The 15,060-nt window shown below is 41.8% G+C and overlaps 1 long non-coding RNA gene across 15 annotated transcripts in view; it reads right to left on the bottom strand.

The window, feature by feature from the left end:
• LOC119500680 overlaps positions 1-15,060 on the bottom strand; it is a 186,243-nt gene that overhangs the window by 28,483 nt on the left and 142,700 nt on the right. For all 15 annotated transcript variants that reach the window (XR_005209664.1, XR_005209667.1, XR_005209661.1 and 12 more), the window contains 2 exons: positions 7,725-7,805; positions 2,157-2,281 (listed from right to left, as the gene is read on the bottom strand). This is a non-coding gene — a long non-coding RNA (uncharacterized LOC119500680). The remainder of the gene's footprint in view (positions 1-2,156; positions 2,282-7,724; positions 7,806-15,060) is intronic.

Raw genomic sequence — 15,060 nt, 5'->3', positions numbered from 1 at the left:
AACAGCATTGCAGCGGATGTCACAATACATCACAGGAAAGCAATGTCAACCACTGACCCACTCTACATCTAATATATTCATGCATAGCAAACACAAAGACTCAAACCCGTGCGGCGGCGTATGCCATCTGACCCTGCGGAGAGCTTTTATGGTGTGATGTCATCACGCCCCATTGTCATAAATGAACCACCTCACTTCTCCGCTTGCCTGTCAATAAATTTCCAAGGGGCCTCGGTCATACGTCCTCACTCTACTGTGCTCTAGATGGACGTGGAATAATTGCCATGCAAAGAGTTGCGCGTTTCCCTTTCTAATTTTAAGGGTCAACAGCATTTTAATACAATTTTAAACACACACACAGTGTTTTTTATGATGCATGTACAAGCGGCTTTTGATAGCTTAACCAGCCAAGCATGGTTAAAGAGAGAAACCATTGCAGCTGCTTCCAGGACCCACTTAATTTAGTCCCCTGACCCCGGTTCACCTGAGTCTGCATGGAAATCATAATGCAATTCAAGTGTGAAGAAAAATGATATAGTGTGTATTTACCCCAAATATTTATGCAGGGCCTACTAACAGTCATGCTTACTCCTAATAAAGGGAAAGTGATGCCTTGTAACACTGGCGGTGCTGGGTTGCTGCTACATTGCCTGAGGCCATTGTTTCCTCCATTATCATTTTCATTGGATTCTATACAGGCCGGTGTTTCCAGTGTTTACAATGCCTGCCTCATATACTGTAGGCCTTAGGGGTTTTACACAGCTGCTTTGGATATTGAGAGATTTCTTTTAGAAATTTTGAATTTATTGTCAATATAAAGTCCACATTGTTGTATTATTTAATCAGAGGAACACATGATGCTACCTCTGACACCTGATAGGAAATATCTGCTATCCACCCGTAATAAAGTGCAGAAGGGATGACGTATTTTTTTAGACCAATCAAGAAGTTAGCATCGCCCCTCGACAAAAAGCCAATGTGATTTTTCTATTAGGTTTTGGATTATTGCAGAAAATAAGCTCTGTGGCAAACAAACGTTTACGATACTTACATCTTTTGAAGTGTGAATGCATCGCCAGAAGTAAAAAGCTAACGTTAGGCTATAAATGAACTACACCACGGTCGCATTAACGCGAGTATACACAAGGAGGCTGTAAAGGCGGACGAGTCGGCGTGGTGACGTTTAGTAGTCTCATTTAGCCAAATGGCATCTAACTAAAAACTAGGGCTGTCAAAGTTAACATGATAATAACGCGTTAAAGCAAATTTGTTTTAACGCCACTAATTTCTTTAAAGCATTAACGCAATCGATCTTCCAGAGGTTGTACCGGCTCAGTTTTAAAGCTAGAGTGAAGATGCTTGTATCATATGACACTAGAAAACAAAAAGAATCCATTGGTACCAACCATGTCATACTAGTTTGTCGCGAAAGAGGACAAATAACGCTCCAAACTTGGCGCTAAGTTTTGGTGAGGAAAAACTGGCATCGCCATTTTCAAAGGGGTACCTTGACCTCCGACCTCAAGATATGTGAATGAAAATGGGTTCTATGGGTACCCACGAGTCTCCCCTTTACAGACATGCACACTTCATGATAATAACATGCAGTTTGGGGCAAGTCATAGTCAAGTCAGCACACTGACACACTGACAGCTGTTGTTGCCTGTTGCGCTTGAGTTTGCCATGTTGTGATTTGAGCATATTTTTTATGTTAAATGCAGTACCTGTGAGGGTTTCTGGACAATAGTTGTCATTATTTTGCGTTGTTAATTGATATCCAATAATACATACAGTATATACATACAATTGCATAAAGTAAGCATATTTGTCCACTCCCATGTTGATTAGAGGATTAAATACTTGACGAATCTCCCTTTAAGGTACATTTTGAACAGATAAAAAAATGTGTGATTAATTTGCGATTAATCGCGATTAATTTTAATGGATTGACAGCCCTACTTAAAACCCATTCAAAAAAACTATCGTCTTCCAGACGAGGGAACCGGAAATGCTAAAATGCTAACTCATTTCCGGGTTTTAGGACTCATTCCTGCGGCACTCCATAGGCGCAATAACACCCCGGATAGCACCCAACTGAGGAAACAGTGATTTGCAGTGTGTATGAGCTGTAGGTGTTTTTTTCTCCCTTTTCCTACCTTATTCTTCTGTCCGCTCAAGGTTGCAGTTCACTCAAACTGACAGCTGCCGCAGGGGTCCAACAATGTGTCTATTGCTCAACATCCTCACTATCTCCTGACCTGATGATACCAGCATGCGCTACCTGAGGGATGAAAAGCCAAGTTGAAAAACGCAATAGGATAAAAGAGGAAATCCTTGGTACAGTTACACCTCTGAATTGGATTGTTATTCTGCAGTTCAGTTCCTTAAGAAGTGTGTCAATAGCTATTAGCTCCCTAACAAGGGGATCAGGTGAGCCCTGTACCGGTGAGGCGAAGCTCCCCGAGGCACAATCATGTTCTATACTTCCAGAGAGGAGGTCTGTACTGTACGCCGGGCAGCAATCTTCCAGAGGCCTATTAGACTACTGTAGCTGTATAAAGAGTCAAGCAGAGTGGGTGTCTCATCAGTGCTGATAACAGGGTATCTGGTCAAGTCATTAGCTCTCCTCTTATTGAATTCCTCCAGCCAAATAGACCAAATGAAGCTAAATAAAGCTATGAGGAGCCTACAGCCCATTAATATGCTGCCACCTCGCTCTCCTCCTCCTCCTCCTCCTCCTCCTCCTCCTCCTTCTCGTCCTCCTCCCAGAGCCGCAGACACGCACCGTTCTTTCTCACTTTCTCTCCCCTTTTTCTCTCCCTCTATCCGTCTCTCCTCCTCTGTCATTCTCAGCTTCTCCCTCCCTCACCTCCTTCCTTCTCTCCTCCCTCATTTTCTCCTTGTCTGGGGGCCCTAATGGCGAGCATGTACAGCAGCTCTGACACCGTCACATCTGCTGGCAGAGAGGGTCTCTCCCTCACCACACAGCCTGCTAATGAGATCTTCCCCCATTTAATTAATACCATAAGAATTTTAATTCTGACTGAATCAATTTAATGTGATGTGATTTTGTCAGCTCTATTCCCCAAGTAAGGAAAAAAACAGAGCGGGCCCTGATGCTTATTACATACATCATTTCACGGGCCCTGCATTCCCTGCTGACTTAAACAAATTCTAATTAAGACTAATTAAAGCATCATTTATGAAAACGCTTGTGATAGTTATGCAAACATTCTGGGTGGGTATGCTCTGCATGATAATTACCCCCCGGTTTAAATTAAGACCTGCTCCCTGGCAATTATGCTAGCCACACACCAGCACCTCATGGAAAACGTTCTTTATTCAATTCCTGCAATTAAATACGAGACCTGGCTCCTGAACTATCCGCTCAGAATGCATTTTATAAGAAGAAAAGGATGATTATGCATTGTTGTTTTCCCCCCTCTGTCAGGTGGAGCAAATGGAGCCAATCCAGTGTTCTGTATCAGAGTTACATTGGGGTTAAAGTGATGATCATAAAGCAGCCGGCGGTGACTGATATGCGAGGTGACACCCGCTGCCTTTGGATGAGGTGATTAGCCTGTGTTTTCTAGGTGAGTTTTTGTCACATTAGTGCTGGTTAGGCAGATGTGCGCAGATGCACTGTCTTAGATCTCCACCTCCGCTCACCAGTCTCTTTCACTGAATTACTTCAAACACACAGCACGCCTACAACTGTACAGTGTGTTTTAGTGATGTGTTTTAATTTGGCTCTTTTCTCAGACCAGAGTTAACACCTACAAAAAAAAATTGTCTGTGATCTTAAAACAATATTTGAAGTGGTTCTGTGCTAGCTCGGTGGATGAAGCACGACACCATCAGGCTTAAGAGTTGGACTTAAACCCTTAATGGTACAGTGTGTAGGATTTGGCGGCATCTAGTGGTGTGGTTGCAGATTGCAACCAACTGAGTACCTCTCCGTTCAACCCTCCCTTTCCAAGACTGCGGTAACTTCACCTTGCTCAGAGGCCATCCTTACCATAATAACACTACTTTAGGAGCAAATCAGACGGCGGCTGGCACTACCACGGTTTACACTCCGCAGCTCACATTATCACAGTTTCACAAGCGTGTCGGAGAACTACGGTGGCCTTCAGGTAACGTAATTATGCGAAAGGCTCTCTCTAAAGCCAGTGTTTGGTTTGTCCGTTCTGAGCTACTGTAGAAACATGGCAGACTCTGTGAAGAGGACCAGCTCCCTATGTAGATATGAAGGGCTCATTCTAAGCTAACAAAAACACAACGATTCTTAGTTTCAGGTGATTATACACTAATGAAAATATAGTTAAGAATATTATATTCCATTTCTGCAAATAGATTCCCCGAAATGTTACACACTGTTCCTTTAAAAGAATATTTTGACATTTGGGATATGTGCTTTCTTGATGTAAAGATTCCAAGAGACCACTCTCATTTCTGTACGCCAAATATGAAGTTACCTCCAGCAGCCAGCTAACTTAGCTTAGCTTAAAGGCTGGAAACATGTGGGAAACAGCTAGCCTGGCTCTTTCCAAATGTAACAAAACAAATTACCATATTGTGCCTTTGTTTAATCCGTACAAAAACTGTAGACTAAAAGCAACAATTCGCTGTTGTACGGAGGGTTATGTATCTGTATAAAAGATGCAAACGTTTCCTCTTCACGATTCCACGTCAGCTCCTGTCATTGCGGAAAGTATAATCGTAGCTTTAGATGTTGTTAACTTTGGATAGAGCCAGGCTAGCTGTTTCCCCCTATTTCCATTCTTTATGCTAAGCTAAGCTAGCCGGCTGCTGGCTGTAGCTTCATATTTCCTGTACAGACATGTGACTGGTATTAATCTTCTTATGTAACTCTCAGCAATAACGCAAATATGCGTATTTCCCAATATGTCAAACTATTCCTTTAAGCACTTCAGGGGAGTTGTAAAAAAAAAAAGCATTCATCAAATATGAATATTGCTGGGAACTATGTAGTCAGATGTTGGCCTCCACGTTACATAAACGACCGGTGACGTTATATTATGAGAACAGGATTTCCCCCCTTTAAATGAATGTGCTGATCCAGTTGCTTATGTCAGCTGGCTGTTAATAGACATCCTGCAGAACGCTGCCTCTTTATCAGGCTTTAAGCAGGAGTTTACAGTGTGACGTCATTACACCTATCGGCTCTGTTGATACGACAGCACACTCCCAGCGAGACATTGTTTCGCAGAGCTGAGCACCAGGCTATTCTTACTTTACTGGCACTATTTAAAGTGCTTCAGACATGTTAATGACCCTGAAACTGTAACAGTGCTTTATCATAAAATAACATGTTGATCTAAGTGTCTTTGGCAGGTGTTTCTAATTTTATTGAAGCGTCTTATCCCATGTACAAGTACATTTACTCAAGTTAATTTGAGGTACTTGTATTTGAGTATTTCCATTTTTTGCAACTTCTACTCCATTACATTTCAGAGGGAAATATTAAATTACTATTTACTTTTCTGATTACGATTTTACTTACAAAACATATGATCAGTTTGTACAATACAACGCATTATTATTGTATATGAAGTAGTTAAAATTAACTCCACCTTGACCAATTACAGACATTAAAGTTCCTCTCACATGTTAATGCATTAATAATAATAATCAAGTAATATAATATAATACACACAGGAGCCAGTCTGCAAAATAAGTACTTTTACTTTTGATACTTTATGTATATTTTGTTGTTAATACTTCTTGAATGTAGTGTTGTTTTAGTGTGTTATTGCTACTTTTACTGAAGTAAACGATCTGAGTACTTCTTCCAAAATGTACAAGGCTTTCCATGCTTTCCTATAACTGTTCAGCTGTCCACTCATTACATGCATGTTATATATCCTAAAGCTACAAGCTACAAGATACTTTGATGCCTTATGTGAAGCTTTACAAATAAACGATGAACAGATGTGAAGCTGTGTGTGCGGCGCGGTAATTCATCATACTTTTAAATGCTTTTAATAAAGTTATGGCTTCACTGCGCTCAGATGGCTCGACGCTGTGGTGTTGTTTATGTGTTTGCACAACACTTATCACTTCTGTCATGTTTGTTTACTTTCCTCGGTGTGTTCGATTTTGGCTACGGCGCGGCATTATTGCGTTTTACTTCATGAGAGGCAGCTGGTTCAATAAGATGAGAAAAAAAAACAGGCCCTATTCCCAAATCAGTTGCTGGTGAGGTTGAGGGAGCTGGAGCAGCCGGGAGCAGACCCCGGTTCCTCCCACGTCCTGTTTGACGTGCGCTGCCTCTCCCTGTACATGCAGATGGCACCGCGCTCCCAGATTTCATTTGAGGTAATCTAATCCCTCCACTGCTCCCTCTAGAAAGGAGGAGTATTAGCGGCCATATGTCAACCAGATTTGTCAGATTATTCATTACAATTAATTGCTGTTCCACTTAAGGCCTTTAAGGCTGTGAATTGCTCCGAAATCTATTGCAAACACAAAAATTATGAGTAAAAGACTTTGGCCCTGTCATTCAAATTTCAGGCTGACCTTTAGCGGAGCTTGGCTTTTCTGAGGGAGTGCAGGAGAGAGCGCTTTCTAATTGGTGTTTCTTCAGCCTTTTTTTTTTTTATTTTCTACCTACAGGTAGAGCGTCTGTCTCTATTGACAAGGAATACAGGGAAGACTGTTGTGCCAGTCCAGAGTGATTACACCGACTGCCCACTGAAGCCCACTGAAGTCCACATTTTGTTGCAGCACCCGCTCCACTAAATACATATTGGTTATATTCACATGTGCAATTTGTTTTGCTTATTGTTGGGATGCAGTAACACCATAGTTAGCTTTCTGCACACTGTACACTGTCAACTGAATTTCAATGTGGACCTTTTTCGAAGGTTGGCTGCGAGGCAGCCTAATAGCCACCTGAATTAATGTGCTGTCCAAGGATATGAGCCATAATACTTTGGTGATTAATGTTTCACTGGTGCTCTGCTTCCATAGTTAGGGCTCAGACCCCAGAGATAAACTATTCACTACATACTCAAATCACATTCAACCAGCACACAGAATCACATTCAACTCTAAATTCATATTTGTGCGATTTAAACATTTTTTTTTTTAGGAAAACTGACTAAAAAATATTGATTTTAAATCCTATTAGCACAAATCACATCAAGTAGTCCTTGAGGAAAAAGTCACAGCAAATTACAACATTATGATTGACTATGATTATGATTGAAATCCATGGGGCTGAATCATTGCTGATGATGTATTTTGATTAATTATGGAGTTAAGACACTAGAGGAGTGACTTTAAGCCCGTCTGATTGGCCCACTTAATTGTGCTTTATGAGATAGGGCTTACCGAGCAGGGCTTAGAGACTCAGTGTTAGGGCTGAAGTAGGAGGAGAAAATCTCTCCCAGGTCATATTACCCAGGCCAGAGTTAATGAGAAGGTGGAGGTAAGAGAATCCATCACCATATCAATCTGCACAACCTCTCCTTTCACCTCCGCTCCCACTGTTTTTTATCTTTTCCACATTAATCATCATTAGTATGATACAACATTGTCATATTCCGAGTTACATTAGATCTATGTTGTTTTACTGAGGAAACTAATAAATACAGATTTTTTAATAAGCTATTGTTTTACATAGTACACAGCTATTATTGTGTATGATTTAGGAAAAACAGGCTCGTCATTAATCACAGACAGGAGGGTCCACATACCTCTGTCTTGTTTCTTATTGTACTCGGCGGCTCAGGCTGCCTCAAGTGCCTCGCAGCAGCTCGATGAGATCTCGCATCCACCTGCATATTGGGAGAAGGAGGCGTTGAAATATTTCAGATTCCCCTCTATACTCACGGCGCCCGGCGGATCGATGCTCTAAACGCCGGTTGCCTGGCCTCGTCTCATCACTGTACTCCTGCCGACTGACACATCCTCATTATATTACAATACGGTTGCCACTAAAGGTCATTCTCCCGGAACATAATCACACACAATCAAAACCACAAACTTCATATATCAAGGAGACAGTAAATAGCCCAGGGGTTTATTTGCTACTGCCACAGAAATGCTTTCGGTCTATTCATAAGCTGAAGTTGTGGTGACTTGAATTAAGATCTGATGGCACATAAACATGATGCAGAAAAAATCGTTTTAGAGATGACTAAACTCACTTTTTTTTTAACCAACTTGCTCAGATAGAATCATTCTAAATATTCCTACTTATTATCTATTTGTAGCAGCAGCTAAAATATTTTATTCTAATTGCAAAGTTTCTTATTTAATGAAGATTTTATCCAACGTCTATCAGATTATAGTCACTGAAAGAGATGGCCGTTGTGTCCGAGCTCCTAATCTTTTTCTTCCTCCTCCATCAGGACTAGGTTGTCATGAAAAGAAGTGTCAAAGTAAAAAAAAAAGAGAGAGCGGAAACACACCCCTCTCCTCCATATTACCATAATGAGGAAAACACACTTAGTGGGCCATGACCTGATGTCATCTGATTATACCCATGATTAATGATATCCTTTTACCAAAACATGCCACTACTGTAACTGTCTGGGATTAAAAGCAGCAGATGGTAATGTATTCATGCTCTCAGTAACGTGTTCTTATATCTAGTGTTAACCAATGTGTATTGTTTTTTAATAGAATTTTCTCCAGGTTGCATTTTATTTTTTGACTCTGGTCCATATAGATTTTATTATGAGCTTGATGTTGTGTCTGTGTGCTTGTTATGAACCCCTTTTTGTGAGCTATAAATGGCACCAACAGCAGCACCATCTGTTGTAGATTTAGACCACTTCAGTTTTCATATTAGGTCCAACTGTGTGCACATTGATATAAACCAGTTTTTTCTTGCCAATACAGAAAAACTGGTTGATGTACAGTCCATAATTGGCCAGTGAAATAACAAACAGGGGTTGACACTTTCTGCTCCTTCTGGTGTGAAGATGATCTTAATAATGGAGCGGGTATCCCACGAGAGAGCGAAAATGCTCGCACAGCTTTAAAGCGTCTTGTTTTGTACTCGGACTCCGGTCTCCAGATACCAATGTCCAGTCGATGACTCAGTTGAAAATATTTTCCTCTGCTTTTTCCCTCTGTCCAGACGCCATGTCAACAAAGCCCCCAGTGTTGCGGCGATGTAGGAGCTACAATGTCAGTCTGTCCGCTTAATTGCGAGTGGGATGAATGTTAATTTACTCAGTCAAGAACCCTCTTTGTAGCACTTTTATAGCCCAGAGGTGTAGATTTACATCTTAGGGATACAATGAGTTTTAGCTTGTGCAAAAAGGGGGGCCCACATTCCTCCACCTCCCACTGCATATTGTTCTATTGTATATGAACACCTCTCTGCCACAGAGCAGCGCTGGTCAGGGTAGGTGTTGAAGATGAGGAGGGGAGGGGGGGGTCATCCTGACCTACAGCTGAACTTGGGCAAAAGGCAGCACTATATTTGTCTGCACGGTCGACTTCACTGAGTAGAAGTGATATAACGTGCACAATATACCTGTCAACACAGCACTGTTTTGTCTGAACGTGGCATGTGCCGCATTTCTGCCTCTGTGAGTTTTGTTTTTAATCACTGAAACGGATCTGCAGCGTTATACTGTAATGGACAAATTGAATTCCCGTTTGAACAGTTCAGACGTTTCGTGCGACTCTCGGGGAGATCTACTCCACTAGTACAAACTGTAGTACTGTGTAATTATAAGAGAGGTGGTCGTGGCCTCGGGGGATTGCTGCTAGATTTCACCAGAAAGGCTCCCGTGCGCTACATGAATATGCTCAAGAAACCCGCCCCGCATTTGTGTATTGGGCTGTCAAAAAATTAAATGAAAAGTCATTCTAATAGGCGACCCCTGGCCTAGTTCATATTTCCTGTCAATTATGAAAGTATGAAGTCATGCATAGTTATGAGGCATGGGCGGGCCTATTAAAATTCATAAATGATTTGTGTTTATACCAGGTTACTCTAAACCACTTAATTCCACGTGCTCATGTAGAACTAATGCCGCTCCCCGCTGTATACCTTAAAAAGAGGCAGGTGCATTATGTTTCGCCCAAATTTTCAATATTGCATTTAAAATATGCTTTAATATCGACAACATGCAACGGCGTTTTTCACGATCAGTTGTTTGTTTAAAGCCAGAAGCTGCATTGGAAGAAGTCTCTTTCCAACTGCCACTACAATGGGGCTAATTGTTTTCTGGTAATTATACCTTCTTCACCAGTAAACGTTTCGCGGACCTCTTGGGCTCTTGTGTAACTCAGGTGTGTGTAATTACATTTCTTAAGGTCAGCCTTTCACCAGGATGAATTAGTGAAATTGCATAGTTGACCACTTCAGGGCATGGATCCAAACGCAATTATCTTTGTTAATAGATCTGCTCTTCACTGGTAGAAGATGATTCAGAACTGATTGGCACAAAACATGTGATCAAGTTGTCTCACAATGTCTCTAATTTTACATTTCTTTCATGTGCAAAACATAATATCTAAACTGTCCTTTCATTACTCCAAATTAAGGACAAGTGTTTTGGTATTTAATTCCTGAATGCCAGTGTAAATACTGGCCTCAAATACACAAACACTTGATTTGTTTTCTCTCACCATGTGGGGCCTGGTGCGAGATATTGATCAGAGCATATCCTGGTCAATCAGACTAAATGATTGCCTATAAGCCCCCCCACCCTCTCCTGCTTGCTGGAAGGCATGAGGGGGAATCCGGAGGAAACCGAATTATAGCAGCCCAGATATGAGCTGCCTGGCCACTGATAGTTCCCAGCAGCCTCGTGGAACTGAGCAATGCAAATGTACAATAAACAGGGCCTAAGCTGGTGGAGGTCTTTCAATCACACAGGGGCAATAGTTCAACCCCCGCCATGCATAATCCCAGCCTTGAAACCCCTGGGACTCCAGCCTCCAACCTGCTCAATGGCACAAAGATATTAGATAGCCATATGTAGATTCACTAGGTAAACAGACTCTCATGATAACACAATACGCTCTCTTTTCTACCAGGAATATATTTGAAGCTAAGTTCTGCTTTCTTCTGAGAGGAAGGCTCAAATTGAAGGCTTAGCTTCGCGCCATCAGAATTCGATGCAGCTGTTTGCTTTGTTTAACGTCCTTGATATATCTCTTGCTGAGAAGAAATTGGTATCTCTTCTTTGTGAATTAAGTTGCCTGGGTGTTTGCATTATAGACCGAGCTAGACTGAAGAGTGGCTGATAGAGGGGCCTGTTGAGGGGGGGGGGGGTTGAAGTGTGTTTAGACGAATGGTAAAAAAGATAAAAAAAAGCGTGCTGAAACTGAGGAAATAAAATGGTTGGAGAGCAGGAAACAGAAGTAGAAGTAGGGCCGTGTATTGGCAAGAATCTGGCGATACGATACGTATCATGATACAGGGGTTATGATTCAATGTATTGGGATACTGTAAGCAAGACGACATATTGTGATTTTTCAAATCTAATCTTAGGAGAACTTTCATTATAAAGTACACACCATGATATGCATCAAATCTGCATTAAAAAGTTATTTTTTTTATGCAATCTTTGAAACTATTAATTAAAAATCGATGCAGTGTTTTTTTGAGAATCACTACAGTATCACAAAACATAATAACGCAATACTCAATATTTTCTTACACCCCTAAGAAGAAGAAGAATTATTTTTGGATGCTGATTTTAGAATCAAATTTATTTGATTAAATGTTTTATTCTAATGAAATGATGACTTTAATCTGGCTGAAGTTGATCCTGTGTGTGATTATCTTTGTACAGTATTTGACATTTTATTGTTTTGTCTCTCCCCTCCATGTTTCAGTTCATGAGGTTAATCCTTTCCTGGGACGTGTTTACTCACTCCGTCATTCACTTACACACACCGATACAGTACACATTCATACACCGGGCCTGTATGAAAACACACACATGCACAGTCCCTCTCTTTCTCTGACACATGCATTCACCAGAGAAGCCCATATGGAGATAAATGACAAGTGCACACACACACACACATGCAGCAGGGAGAGTGTCTGTCTATACGTGGGGGAGGGTAAGTCGGGACGGAGGATAGGAGAATAGGATGGGGTGGAGGGTGATGGGGGAGGTTGGGGGCTGTTGACAATGTTCTCCAGGTCTGTGTAACCCCTCCTCCCTCCTTTCCTCCCTCCTTTCCTCCCTCCCTCCCTCCCTCGCCAGCGGCTCGGCAGTCCCAGCAGGAGCCACTCCAGCCTGGGGAGAGGGTCCTTCCGGCCAGCGGGGGCTCCAGAAGGGAGGAGGGGTGCACAGAGAGAGGCACGACACGGGCCACTTTAGGCTTGCATCACATGATCCATGTGAAAGGAGGCGGCTGATGAGGAGCTGACACCGATCATCCGTTCTGCCCGTCCATTATGTCAGATAGTGTGAAGTGACAGGAGGACGACGTCTTCAAAATCCAGTAGATCAACCTCTTTTTGTTTGCGACAAATGTAGCAGAAATAGCCACAGGAGTCCCAGATAAGTTGTTCTGAAATAGCTCTCCTCTACCGCGTTCGCCAGTTTTCTCACTTCTAATTGCTTTAAGAGTTGATTCTTTGAATTTCAAACCTATACCGTTGATTTGTCCGAGAAGTATATCCGTATATTTGCTGCTAATGATGCCTCTGAGGTGCATTTTATTTTGTCACAGATACAGTGCTGTAATTAAGTGGCTCACGGTCCTCAGTACCCAGAGTGCCGCTTGTTTTCAGTCCTACTAGATACTTAATTTCATTCAGCTGGTGTTCCAGGTCTAAATCAGTCCCTGATTACATGACAAAAACGAAAACCAGCAGGGCTCTGTATCCGAAAGAACCAGGAATGAGAGCAAAACTCTCGGCACAGTAGAAAGCAAAATGCAAATCAGATCATTTAAAAAGTTGTCAATTTTAAAAACTTGTCCGTAAAGCTGAGGGCATAAGAGAGAAGCTGGAGGCGCTAAACACATGCGAGCCCGTTCAGAAATGTAAGCACTCGTGAGCAAGAGATGATAATGATGGGATAATAGGAATCTATTAGTCCTTCAGTTTTTGTATGCCTAATAATTAGATTAATTGAATGACACTCATTTAGAGAAAATGAGGGACCCAGTGGTGTTAATTCAACCTGTGTTTCCAGATGCTCATTTCTAAACAGCTAAGTGAACTACCTAATCATAGCCCACCATCTGGGAATTCCCCTCCAAGGCAGCAATAGGAGATTGCGCCATAATACATTTTAAAGACATCGACGGATGGTCGCCTGCCACTAAACATATTGAAGCTGCCGTTTAGCCTCTCCAGCTAACAAATAGGGGGTAAAAGTGAGTGCCTTGATTATTAACTCCCCGTTCATTTAGGGCACCTAATGCTAATTTCTGTCTTTTATATGAAGGTAAATAAGGTCATTATGGCGGTGTTAATGATTAGCATATCTCACAGGTGTAATTCTCTGGGAGTATTGCTCTGAGACTGCTTCCCTTCAGTAAAAAATCACTCAGTGCCATGCCAACAAAGATGGGAAGACTGACTAATTTATCCCCAAATTTGCACCATGTACAAAAAATCATGCAAATGAACCGGGTTCTCATTTGGAAGACACAGCATTTGGGTGACATTAATCAAAGAAAAATATGCAGACAAAGGTGACAGTAATCCCAATACTCGTGCATAAGTGGCACAGCTGTGATTTCAGCTCACTGTATAGTCGTACAGTACCTGAGCAAAAAATGGAAATTCTATACGTTATAAAACCACCTCCTCTCATTATTTTTATTATAGCTCACAGTGATCAAGTGGCTATGGACTTCAAATTTTTTTTTTTCACACTAGGTGCTCATGCCTTCCAATTACAATAACGCAATTACACGTATCTGTTGGTTTTTCCATTATCACTTAAAGTTGGCAAGAAGATAAAAAAAATTCCAGCCTGTCAAGAGAGAGGAAATCTTGTTATTTGAAAATGTGGTTTTGTAGCTGAGGTAAGATATAAAGTTGAGGGAATTCAAATAAACTCTGGAGACATCTGTCGAGATTAATAGTGCGAGTTCATATATGTTTTTCAATCTGGTTAATGATGATTGATATAGACATGTGATAATTGTAATTATCTCCACTGCCTCTTGCTCTGTACACACGTGCATCTTCATTAGCTTAGTCAGCCTATAGATACAGCGTGGCCATGTTCAATTCCTTGGAGTGTGAAATTTCCCAACAGTCGTCTCGGTGTATGTGAGAGCAGTGCAGCGCCGCAGCCCGAGCTCACCTAAGCTCTCGACTGAGTTGTAGTGCAACGTAGCCTAATCCCCCAACAGAGCCGTCAAGCCAGCCTGCAAACAGAGCTCACTGCTGGCTCTCTCTGCGTGGAGGGAGCAAACCAACATCATAACAAAGGGTGTTTATGGAAAAATAGATGCTGGCGCAGCCGACCAGAAAGGGCTTAGCAGTGAACAGACCCCGCTCCCACCTTTATCCTTCACCGTTCACATTGAAATGCAAATATCAAGGCAGGGTTTCCACCCGCGTGCCACTCACAAATTGAAAAGCAGTTTTTATCTATGCAAATGCAAGCATGGTAATTGAAGTTAATCAATCAATGCTAGCTTTCACTAAAACCTTGAACATGATTGAATAAAGTAATTATCATTCAGGAGAAAATGATGAAGTTGTAGACAGCATGAACCTTATTAAAGGAGGATTTTGAGTCACAATGGCTTAATTTAGCCAGCAGCCCCCTCTGTGTCTTCTTCCTCCTCTCCCCTCTGCAGCTCTTTCTCACTCCATCCCTCCTTTCTTCGCTCTGTGACTCAATCTTGTGTGAAGCAGAATAGCTCAGTTAAGGATATTTTTAATTTTTTTTGACGGTGTGAAATGTGCCCAAATCAGACCACTTGTGGTACATGGCAGAAGGTAGAGTAACTCCTGATGGAAGTATTTACTGTATGTCAGATTTACAACTGTACTACTTTTTTTCCCACCATAGTCACATGGAGATACAGTCACATTTTGAGCTCCTTTTGAGACATGACAATCACACACCCCGGTAGCAC

Source organism: Sebastes umbrosus, chromosome 13, assembly GCF_015220745.1.
Source record: "Sebastes umbrosus isolate fSebUmb1 chromosome 13, fSebUmb1.pri, whole genome shotgun sequence".
In the NCBI taxonomy this organism is placed as follows: Eukaryota; Metazoa; Chordata; class Actinopteri; order Perciformes; family Sebastidae; genus Sebastes; species Sebastes umbrosus.
The sequence above is the reverse complement of the archived record's forward strand: the minus strand, read 5'-3'. Positions and strand labels throughout refer to the sequence as shown.